The sequence below is a fragment of the Meles meles genome, chromosome 9 (genome assembly GCF_922984935.1).
Source record: "Meles meles chromosome 9, mMelMel3.1 paternal haplotype, whole genome shotgun sequence".
NCBI lineage: Eukaryota > Metazoa > Chordata > Mammalia > Carnivora > Mustelidae > Meles > Meles meles.
In genome coordinates, this window is record NC_060074.1 from 92445512 (window position 1) to 92456248 (window position 10737).

The following is a 10737-nucleotide window of genomic DNA, read 5'->3' on the forward strand; positions in this document are numbered from 1 at the left end:
TGAAACACACAGTACACTACTGGTACGTACTAAATACATAATAAAACACAAGCTCATTTTAGGATATTATACTCAGGGCATTTGCTTTCCTCATTTAAAAATTTAAAAAAAAAACACTTAAAGGCAGTTACAACTGTTATTAGCATTTTAGAGATGAGAAAAGAGAGAGTTAGATAAATCACATCAATAGCCCCAAATTGTACCACTGGCAGGTGGTTAGCCTGGATCTGAAATCAGTCAGTATGAGTCAGGAGCCTCTAGGCTAACCCACCGATCTCCACCTGCCTGGTGTCAAAATTCCTCTCCTTTTCACCCTATTATGTTGCCTTACATTGCTATATGGCTTTTACTAGTCCAAGTATTCCATGACTTGTCTCATTTCATCTTCAAGATATCTTATTATTATTGTTCCCTGTCTTATAGGTCCATCTTATAGATAAAGAAACTGAAATTCAGTTAAATTACATGCTTCCCCAACTAACCTTATTCAAAAGTAGCAGAACCCCAGGCTTTTGATACCTTGGAATGACAGCCTTGGCCTCGCTCGCACCCTCAGGTCCAAGGGCTGGCTGAGGTGTCACCTGCCTCCCAACGTGGAAAACCTCTGACTTCTTCCAGGGGAATCAGCCTGTGTGAGAAACAGATGGAAAGAGAGGAAAACAGATTGACATGTAAAACAAGGTGACTAAACTCAGGATCTGTAATTCACTCTGTCTTTCAAATGTCCCCTGGAATTTATTACACACAACTTAATTGAGTTTCACACTACGTGGCTGAGCTTTATGACTGAACAATCTCACGGCACAGAGGAAGAGTGTTGACGAGGTTAAAAGAGATAACACATGACTGAGATCATGTTTAGAAGGGAGAAAAGCCTTCCATCTATCAGGAGGTAAAAGTAAAATTATTTGACCTTACCCCATTTTTATTAGAATAATCTACAGTGATGGCTTCCATTTAGAAAAACATTAGTGCGGGTATGTTACCAAAGCCTCTTCTAGAGCCTAGAGGATACAAGGATGAGGCCTCTGTCCATCTTATTTGTCTCTGTACACGCTGATATCTTGAATAATGTTTACTACATAGTAGGTGCCAAAATAACTAATTAATAAGATAATTAATTTGTCCAAAAGTTGTGTGGGCTTTCTTCAATTGTTCTGTGGTTAGTGAAGATTTCCAAATACTAACGCACCCCTGTTGTTGACTTGGGAGACTATACCGTGCTCCAATGGATCATGTATTCTCTGATAAATCGAAACCATGTAGAACAATTCCTTACATGCCTATTTTCATTACTTTATACGTTATGAAACCTTGGTTAAATCACTTGACCTTTCTCTTTCTCAGTTTCTCACTTTAAAAGATACTAAATGCCTTTACTTATATTAAATATAAGAATAAGCATATTATAAAATGAAATTAATGATAGCACCATTTTACAGAGTGATCCTGAGGATTAAACAAACTAATCTACATTAGACGAACTAATGCAGGATTAAAAACAATTAGACGCTTCCAGGCCGACAGCAGGCACTCAATCCATGTTGATTATAATAATATGATAATTGGTATGCATTAAAATAAATTATTATATCCATTAAAATGAACTTTTAACATGCAAAGAATTAAAAACATTAGGAACCAGGTATGGATTTAACAGCATGGATATTATTTTGTCCTATTTTTTGTCCTATATGTGTCTAAGAATATATTCCCCTCAGAGGCATACATGCTTTTGCATACTTTTATACTGTTTAGCATGGTGTCTTGTTAAGTAGATATTCGTACATATTTCCTGTTTAGATCCTTAACCAGAATATACATCTAAAGGTAAGTGATCGAAGGAGAACATTTTTAGTACGCTAAATGGTCATTAGCACAATATCAGGCACATGACAGATTCTCAGTATATTCTGGCTCACTTTCTGGAACAATTATCTCTATTCAGATTTAATATGAATTGGTTTAGTCATATCAAAATGAAAGGGGCCTAAAATCATATTTATATTAAGAAATGAAAGGACTCTAACTCACAGTGCAGGTCTACTAAATGTCAGTAGCCAAAAAGTTGGAAGTATAAGGGGAAAGAATGTGAGCAGTCAAGGACACAGAACCATAACTGCTTACTGCTAATTTGAAATTAGCTTCCATGATCTCTTTGATACTCAGAAGAAGAAAAAACATTAGGGCTAATGCTGGCAATAAGCACCAGGCAGGTTCTGAAAGATTAAAGGTACAGTGGCAATTGTGTCTTCCTTCAGTTTACAATCCATAGCACAAGGATTCCCATTACTCTATGCCATGATGTTGATGAGAGTCAATAATGGTGAACCAAAAGTCCTTGAAAATCCAGATTTTGAAACTGGAAAATAACTGGTAATTCACAATTCAGTGCAATTTATTGGGGAGAAAAGGTGGTAAGAGTCCGGTCAAAAACTGTGTAAAGCCATAGACATCTACACAGATTTAATTTCAGCAAGTGCTGAACCTGACGCCTTGTGAGTTCTTGTCCCAGGTTCTGTTAATATAGTGCAACCCGAACTATCTGTGGCAAGGGAACTAGTGTGCACACGTGCGTGTGTGTGTGTGTTCCATTCTCAATCCATTATGGACCTATAGATTGTCCAAATGGCCTTGACTTCTTCATAAATAACATATTGAGAGAGCAGTATTGCTTTTTACCCCTAGTTGGTTTTGTTTGTTTGTTTGTTTTCCCCTCAAGGATAGTTGACACACAATGGTACTTTAGTTTCAGGTATATAGTATATATATTTTTTCTCATTAAGAATATTACATAGGTATTGTATTAAATGCTTTAGAAGCATTTTATTTAAATTTATGATAATGTAGATAATTAAATGCTATTAGCCTCATTTTAAAATTGATGCTTAAAGAACTTAAGTAACTTGTTCAGGGCATGTAGCTGGTAAATAGTACAGACAAGCATTGAACCCAGATCCGTTTGATTCCAGCTGAAATATCTCTACTAAATAACAGCTGACAAAATGTAGCATTTAAAAAGGTTAGCTTTAAACTGTTATCATTAACAGTTAGCTATAATCTTCCTTGTCTGCTATATGAATGTTAGCTATTATTATCATAGCTATGAAAAAGTTGTATAGGAATCAAAACATATATTCTGAGGATAAAAAAATTGAGTTGGAGCATGTGTATTTGTGTATTTGTGTATTTATGCATGAGTATGAGTAGTTGTATTTGCAAATTGAAAACACAGCAACCTGGGATGACTGGGTGGCTCAGTTGGTTAAGCAATTGCCTTCAGCCCAGGTCATGGTCCCAGAGTCCTGGAATCGAGTCCAAAATCAGGCTCCCTGTTTAGCAGGGAGCCTGCTTCTCCCTCTGCCTGCTGCTGCTCTGCTTGTGCGCTCTCGCTCTCTCTCTGTCTCTGACAAATAAATAAAATCTTTAAAAAAATAACAGCCCATTATAAAATCAAGTTACAAAAATTAACTCAAGTGAAAACAGAAAACCAAAGAACTTAATCACACTTTCCTTTCATTTGATTTGTTATCAGTGAGAATAAGTCTTAAGCATTATTCAGATATTTATCTTTCACATAAAAGAAGTCTGGGAGCCGAATCTCAGAGTGGTATTGTGACTCTATAGCTATTACAGTTCCATTGATCCTCAAGGTCACTTCATGCTCCAAAATAGCTGCTAGAACTCCAGTCATCATGTATGAATTCCAAGAAAAACAAAGGAGCTTAGTCAGTTCTTTTTCAGTTGTTTTCCTCAAAGTCCCCTCCACTGTATTCACTCTTCCATTTCAGTGAGTTAGGAACGCAGACTTGCATAGCTACAAGGAGATGGAAAATGTGTGTTAGGTGAACATACTGCTATCATGAATAAAATCTGGATAACTGAGAAGGGGAAAATTGGTAGGGGTAAGCAACTAGCATTTTCTGCTACAAACCTACCTTTCTTTTCTATTTCATGGAGAGAGGAATAACATTCCAAAGTTACATACAGGCTCATGTGGACATTAGTGTATTATTTATACGTATCTGTCAGGATTTGAGGAACAGTGTTCTCTTATTTAAATGTTGGGTGTAATACTAAGTGAAAATGTCAAATTTAAAAAGATGGTATCCATAGAAATATGATCAACATCCTAATTTTGGCTCCTCAAAAGTAAAGAGTAAGATTAGCACAGGTTTATTACTCACTGAATGATTGAAAGTTGTCTGTCCTACCTTTCACCCCATAAGAAAAACAAAAAAGATAACCTGATGTACTGAATTGCATGCTTCATTAAAAGGAATATCTGAGTATTAATACTGCAACATTTTAGTTACATAGAAATATGTTTATTAAGAAAAGAAGAGGAATTTATTTGTAAGTTTAAGAAGATCAAAGAAGGGGTGGCTAATTTACCAGGCAAAGACAGAGAGGAACTAGTCATTTTTGCACATGTCATGGATGTTGACATGATAGAAAAAAAGATCTGAGGCTTTGAAACAGTGCCTATGAGTTGTTAAAAAGCATTTATGATTAAAAATGGTTGGAGACCCTGATAGTCCTAGATCTATGGCAAAGACTTTCTCTGAGCTGTCAAAAATCAATACTAGAGAAGAAACAGCATAGTGTGTGAATACAAACATACTACAACATCAAAACAGTCCTATAGAGAGCACATTCCACTAACGACAGGTGATTTACGTCGCTATATAACAAAAGGAAAAATAAAATTGTTGAACATGGTGAAGAATAATGGTGAGGGAAGAAATGATCTAGAACGAACTTGTCCTTTGCCTCCTTTATTATTCACTATTAATCTTATTAAACATTTAGGAAAATAGAACTACATCCCCTACTGCCATAAAACTCTAGGGTATTTACTTGTATTTTTAGAAAAAATAAGAAGACAAAGGAGTAAAATAATTCATTAAAAGGTTAAAAAATATTGAAGTATAGAATCAGCAGGTTCATTATGGAAAGTGCTAGATGAGAAAGAAGGTAGGGAGGTGGTTTTAAATGGTAAGAACAAATAATCATTCATTTTCTAGAGAAAATTAGTGGGTCAATCAAAAAGAAATTTTAAATTTTAAGATAAGTCTCTATAATGGCTAAACTATGATTTATGAAGAACCATCAACTACTTGATGAACTAGACATGAAAGATAAAATTATATGCTCATTCAATATATTTAATGTGCTATACAAAACAGAATTATTTAGAGTTTCCTCCTGCCAGGTAATTTACAAAATAAACAAGCTGAGACTTTAAACATGGTATTCTTTTTTTTTTTTTTAAGCATGGTATTCTTAATGAGCAAATTTTCTAAAAGGGTTTCTATATTCACGATTATATATAGGTAAGAGCATACTAAAATAGTCACATACTGAAATTTAACATGAATTAAGATTTTTTTTTTAAATACGGTGTTAACTCTAGAAGAAAAAAAAAAATTTATGGAATAGGGATAAAACCCCAGGTCGAAAAAGAAACACCTTAAGTTCATGCCATTTTAAAAGATGAAGCACACAATCTTGTAATGACTTGAAAACAACTGATAGGAATACAAAATAAAAGTAAGAAACAAAGATAATTGAAAGAAAAGCAGAAAGACAAGGATCAAAGTTAAAACAATTGTGAAAGCAGACTATTTTAATAGTTAATGAAAGCAGGACACAGTGCAGTGAAATCTGATAGATACTGGGAAACCAGTGAGTGGTGTTTTGAGCTGATGAGTCCCATAATGGATTTCGAATTTGCTACAAAGCAAATGGCAATCACTGAGTTCAAACTCAACAATAAATTCAACGGTATGATGGAAGTTCAGCTCTCTGTGAATGTGGTGCTGTCAGGTTTGTGACTCATGGAAAAGTTACCCAAGCTAAGGTGCCCATGATCACTGAAGAAAAAATAAAAATGACAGGTTGTTTTCTTTCCTTGTGCAGGAAAAGAAGACCTTTCATTTGTGCATTAATTAGTAATTATGAAATTTAAATCTTTGAGTTATCTCAAGAAAATAGTTCAAACACATATACCATCAACTAAACATATTTCCTTTTGATTTATTAACACTGAAGTCTATGCTGCCAAAGTGAAAAACTAAATGATGCACACGGTTTAACATACATGCAAAATGTCTTGATCCTTGCTGACAATTAGATTTTAACCTTTACCTTTCCCCTAGATAGGTACAGTCATATATCAATGGCCTCTTCCTTTCAGAGACTCAAAGAGGTCTAGAGGAAGTGTTCAGAGATTGTTTTGCTTCTTTAATACCCCAGTTCTGCTCTATTAATTTTTCTATTCTTCACACCTTTGTTTTCTCATTTCCATATTCTCTTCTCATATTCATATTGTCCTTGCAATTTTTCTATAAGTAGTGCCCACTACTCAGAGCCATTCATCAAGTCACTAAACTCTCACACTCTCCCTTTGGTCATTATACCTCTTGTTCTGCAATTCAACCAATTCTATATGTTCTGCTGCTTGTGTCTTGGACTTTTTTCAGGGTTTAGGCTCCTACTCTTGACACTGGTAAGGACCACAACTTTTATAGGCAATCTCCTTGAATTTTGCAAGAAAGCGTTCTTAAAGAAAAAAAAAGAAAAAGAAAAAGAAAAAGAAAGACTTCTTAGAATTTAATAAATGTAGAGAGAAATCTCTGGATCTCCAGCCTCTTTTCAATTACCTGCATTTATTTACATTTCTCATTTTGTCTATTCCCTTAAAATACCACACTGACTCAATTAATTTTAATTGCCTACTAGTACAACTTTATTAAGATATCTTAGTGCAAGATAATTTGAATGCAGAGCATTTTTTTTTCCATGGAAACATTTGGCAGTAAGCACATTTTTCTGTAAGATAACTAATAAACACTTTTAGAAGATAATGAGAGAGACCATGAGGAAAAGAAGATCAAGAAATCCTTCCTTTCTAAAAATAATAAATATTTTATCTTTTTTTAATGATGCAATAATATGCTTATTTCTCTAGCAGGCTACCAGTACTCAATTAATTATGAGAAACACTGATAGCACCTGGACTCAATTCTACTATTGCTTTTAGAGATAAAACAGGCATAGCACACTAGCCATCCATTGTTCTAATAACTGGAATCCTTTGATGTGAATATATAATCATGGCATCAGAATTTTTCAGATAATGTTCACATCAAGTATATATTTCTTGACTAAAGACAATGTGCTAAAAGAAAACAAAACAAAAATCCATAATGCCCTTAATTTAAAAATGCAAACAGATGTTGGACAATGTTAACAGGAATGGGTTTAGAAATGGAACGATGGACTGGGAAACCATCAGGATAACCTGGCTTTGGGACTGAGCATTGCACACTGCATGCCAGTTCTATAATTTTAGGCAAGTCATAGCTCTCCAGCCTCAACTGTCTCATCTATAAATATTCTAAGGATCAAATGACAAGATGAAAATATACGAACTAAAATGTATGACTTAAAGATGATATTGAGTGATATTCAGGCAATCAGAGGGAAGGGAATCTACCTGTCTCATCTTTGAATCTCTTGCAATGCTTATTATAATGCCTTCTACATGGCTGGAATTTTAACAGTAATCAGTAAGTTTAATTGTTCCAGCCATCTCAAAGCTGTCATTTCTGATGTGTTGCATAAGCAGTTACTTACCAACGTACAGTTTTCGAAAGAGCAGTAATAAATGCAGGTATCTGAGTCATGGGCCACTGTACAATACCAGGAAGACCTCTGTGGACCCCTCTGCAGGCCAGCTGTCTAAATTACAGTGTTATGTTAGCATAAAGGGATCTTCTCTGGGCCTATGTCCCACTGTAGAAAAAGCAGGGATGACTCAAGGGAAAGCTTCCTAAGAAGCCTCAAGTCACGCGTAAGCGAGTATCTGTTCCAAAGTCTGCTCCCTTTTGTGAAAAAATCCTACAACTGGAGGATGTGGTAGTCATGTTATTTTAGCCATGCTAAAGAGGGTGTCCTCGGAATTGTTCAGGGAAAAAAGCATCCAGTGCCCCTTGTATTGGGGATGAAGATTTTTTTTTCCCTTCTTCCTTTCTAGAGTCATGGATTGGCCCGATACTAAAAGTGATACAAGATAAACTAACAGGAGATAAACAAATGCAATTACATATGTACGGGAGCTCCTCCACAATGTGATACTTGAAGACAGTCAGGCACTTGAGGCTCATATACCGTCTAGAGCTAAGGAGAAAGGACAAGGGGTCTATGGCTTCAAAGGAGAGGAAGATGATCACAAGATTAAAAGAACAGATGTTTGGTAAACAAATGCTTGCCACACGATACAGATAAGTCTTTCTGCTATAAGAAGTTATTTCTGGAATTAGCTTTCTTCCTGATACAGATTCATCATCTAGATTCTTCTAGGCAGTTAAAGGAAAGTTAAAAGGCTTTTCCTGAATCTGCTGTCTTAATGCTTTCAGCTCAAAATAATCCACATGCCAAGGTGGCACATTTTGGTGTGGCGAATTCTGCTCCCCTTCAACTGTGATTTTTCAGATTGTTAGAAATTTAAAAAAATAATAATGTGAAAATGGAGCTTCAAAAACTAGGCCCAAACACTTTTAAAAGCCTAATGGAAATCGGACCGTTGTTATTCAATACTTCTTTTGCATACTTAGTAATAAGTGGCTCTGAAGATTACATATGCAGAACTAAAGAGCTTAATATATGAGGTCAAAGGGGAAATAACAAAAGGGGAAAGATTAAGAACAATTGAACTAGGCATATTTCTAATGGCTAAAAATTCAGTCTTATAGTAAAAATACTGAGAAAGAGTCAAGCTCTTATTACATTATTTAGCAGAAGTTAATAAAGGCTTCCAAATCTCTTGATACAGGGAAGGTAAATAACAGTCAAAAATTATGTTACACAAATCCAGAAAATGTACCTTGTATTTAGGTTAGATATCCCAAGACACCTCAAAATTCAACTTTGCTTATCCAGCCCTGGTTCTGTGGCTGCTGGCTCTGTACCAGTTACTGGCAATACACAGACTGTCAGTCTAATTTATGACATTACCTGCATTTACCTCAATCGAGCTTAAGTAATTTGTGGGCAGGAATTTATCTGGACTTGAACCATTTGCTTCATTGTGTTCAAGGTCATGATCATTCTAAAGTGATGGAGCAGATTGCCAAAGACGCTCTGAAGCAGATGCTTAGGGGACGCTGACTTACTGAGGTTTACCACGTTCCTCATCACCCCTGTAGCTCTGTATTCAAATATATTCAGTATAGTGAAATTATGTTACCAAGGTTGACACTTTAAAACTATGAGTCAGATATGCAGATATATATATATGATCTCTAGTTGTTTGTTTTTTTTTTTTAAGACTGAATTCAACTTTGCTCTGGTTAACATCTATCTAAAATGGTGAGCTTGCACTATTCCATTCTTGGCTACCCCATCTAACCCAGTATGATTCAGCCATATTCAGGTAGCATTATTTTATACACTTCTAAGTTCTAGAAGTTCAGGCACTTCTAGGAAAATAGTCTTTCAGCGTTTATTCACTTTCCCTCTAGGCTGGTGCTTCATTCTGGCAAAGATCTGAGCTTTGGAAGTGAAGTGGTAGGGAGAGAAGCTTTGCCCAAGGTCCAGAAAAGGAGCACACATTTGGTTCTTCATGGTCTCATTGAAGTGTCTCTTCCTGATTGATCTGAGCCTGTTCACCCTGCGCAGGGTAAACCCTGTCTGCGCTTTGGATTCTTATGCTGGAACTTACTACTGATGATAGAGGGGACTGTCACAGTCTGTAGCCTTGGGAGGTTCCCTATAGTCTATAGGTTTCAAAAAAAAAGGCTTTTTGTGGAAATAGTTTATCAATAATGACTGTTAGTGTCTTAGAATATTGTTAACTGAAATTTTGAAGAAATGATTAAAGACTCACATAAATATAATATGATTTGCAAAATCATAAATAATTTGTAAAAAATAATTCAGAGAGAGTATTTGTATACTTTTGTATACTTTTCCTAGTTTTCCCCAAGGGTAACATTTTGCAAAACTATAGTTTAATATCACAACCAGAATATCGATATGGATATAATGCACCAATCTTATTCAAATTTACCCAGTTTTACCTGTTTATATATATGTGTGTATATTACGTTCTAGATAATTTTTTCACCTGTGTGGATGCATCTGCCACCAGCACTCAAGACACTGAATAGCTCCAAAGTCATAAGGACTCTTGGGTTGTCCTTTTTCACAGCATGCATTTTCCTCCTGTCCCCATCTTCCTATCTCTAATCCCAGGTAACCACTAATCTGTCCTCCATTTCCAAAATGTATTTATTTCAGAAATGTTATAACATGGAATCATATATTATATCATATTTTCAGGTTTGGGGGTTGTTTTGGTTTTTTGGTCAAAAATATTCCCTGGAGAGTGATTCAAATTGTTACGTGTCTCAATAGTTTGTTTCTTTTTACTGCTAAGTAGTATTCCCTTGTAAGTGTGAAACATAGTTTGTTAAACCATTCACCAGTTGAAGGAGAGCTGGGCTGATTGCAGTTTTTGATTATTACAGATAAAGCTGCTAACAACCTTTACATAAAGTTTTTGTATAAACATAAATTTTTACTTTCCTGGAATTCATGCCAAGGAGGACAGTTTCTGGATCTTACAGTACTTCCATGTTTAGTATTTTCTAAGAGACTATTTTCAAACTGATCTACTATTTTACATTTCCAGCAGCAATGTGTGAATAATCTGGTTTCAGTTTCTCTTGC